Genomic DNA, 1,989 nt, shown 5'->3' on the forward strand with positions numbered 1-1,989 from the left:
TCATCCGAACGAGAAACTCAGGTCTAATGATTTCTAAATATATTTTTGTATATTTCGGAACTCGTGTTTGTCTTAATGATTTCCAAATATATTTTTCATTCTTACTACTCATTTCTTATATTTCCCAAAGCTTTAAACGATATCACATGGTGCTCCACTTATTATTGAAACCAGAGAACCGTTCATAAATTTTGCTTTTGACACATGGCAAGAAGCTAACCATTAGATATTCTTGGACCAATTACATCGGTGTTATAGGGAATTATCGTCTGGCTATACCACACAATAATTGAGTTAAGGTACTTGTGCGAAACGCACAAATAAGAAATCGCGTCCTTACATCTCCTTGATTAGTTACTCGAGGTAGGTTTTCTTATACTCCACATATCTCTAGAAGAAAGAGAATATCAATCAACCTTATCTCTTTTTCATTCTCCTCTCCTCTGCATCTCACTCTCTCACCTCCCTTTCCTCTCGTTTCTTCGTCCCTGATCACTTTATTGATGAGGTTTTATTTAGTGATTTCGATGCGTTTATGAGTGGATCTGGTAATTGGTTTTGTCATCAGAGAGTATCTCGATTTTCCGTCTGATTCTCCCATCAAGATAAATTTCTTCTCTATATCTCTTCTGAGGATCTCTTCTGAGGTTTGTTGGATCTTCTCATATTTGTTGAGAAAACAAATCAAGGATTCGCAATTTTTATGTTTCTTCATTTGATTTCATGGAGTTTAAATCATGGGTTTGGTTTTAATCTCAGTTTTGAGTTAGGTTATTATATTTGTGTTTGTGTTTGTCTTAACAGTATTTCATCATTCAGATCTGAAATTTGTGGGATTTATAATGATTTTGGTTTGTGATTTTTTCAGATATTGAGTAGATTAGTTGAAAGTTGAGAAGCAGGAACAATTAGAGGTTTATTTCTTTGATTGCATAAGTCTGTCTAATTTATTTGTATTTGGCCTCTGAAATGTTTGTTTTTTGTTTTTGTTTTGGGTGATCCAGCTCTTGGAATCGGCAGTAAATGCTGCTAATGACTCTTGGGTTTTGAGGTGACATGGTACATTTGATTAATTAGCGTTTTATTTTCTCAAAATCTATGCTACCAGATCATGTTAAGATAACTGTGATTGAATTCCATTCAGGGTTCCGGTGATGATGGTGTGGTGAAGCTGATGAGAAAAAAGAGTAATCTGTTTTAATTGAAAGATCTGAGGTGAGGTTAGTTTAATAAGTGGGTTTTATTTTTCTGGGTTTTAGTTTTTCAATTGAAAATTTGTTTTTTTTTTTGTTGATTGGTTTAATTGTGTGTTAGTTTTCTCTTTTGCAGTTTGGCCTCGTACTTTAAGGAAATTGAGGTGTGGAAACAAAAGACAATCTTGAACAGAAGACCAACAGAACTGCACATTAAGTAGAGAAAAAGCCTGAAAGTACAGAAAAAAAGGTAAAATTCTTATTGCATTCTTTATTTACTTCAGTAATGGTAGGACTGCGATGTTGGTGTTTCATGATAATCTTGCAGGCTTTGGTTTAGTCTTGGGACTTGTTGGTTTTAACTTGATTAGGTTATTTGTTTTAAGAAAGAAGTTGCATTCCTAATTATATTTTTTTTGGCAGGTCATCCTTGGATTTCAGAACTACAATGATATAACAGTACCTACTGATATTCTAATATTCAGGCTCATGAAATCCTGTATGCGCTCATCATATCTATATAAAGTTACATTAAGAGTGAGTACTTTAATATTCTCGAAATTTGCTTTATTATTGATCATGTCTCATAATTTGGTTTGTCCACTACCCTTGCTTTTTTGGCATTGTCCAAGAAATTGACTGTAGATGAACTCTTTTATCTAAAGGAGTAGTTTGCACTATTAGAACATAACTTTGGGGAATATCTGGATGGTAAGTTGAAGAAAGAAAGAACAGATAGAGCGCTTATTTGGTTTATGATTACCGGGTCTCCTTTGAAAGATAACACCAATCGTTA

At 33.7% G+C, this 1,989-nt stretch overlaps 1 long non-coding RNA gene across 1 annotated transcript; it reads left to right on the forward strand.

The window, feature by feature from the left end:
* Window positions 1-1,178: 1,178 nt before the first annotated feature.
* LOC113273892 lies at window positions 1,179-1,784 on the forward strand. The gene is made up of 3 exons (XR_003322656.1): window positions 1,179-1,215; window positions 1,330-1,443; window positions 1,617-1,784. It is a non-coding gene; the product is annotated as an uncharacterized LOC113273892 (long non-coding RNA).
* Window positions 1,785-1,989: the final 205 nt, after the last annotated feature.

The sequence above is a fragment of the Papaver somniferum genome, chromosome 4 (genome assembly GCF_003573695.1).
Source record: "Papaver somniferum cultivar HN1 chromosome 4, ASM357369v1, whole genome shotgun sequence".
NCBI classification, from domain to species: domain Eukaryota; kingdom Viridiplantae; phylum Streptophyta; class Magnoliopsida; order Ranunculales; family Papaveraceae; genus Papaver; species Papaver somniferum.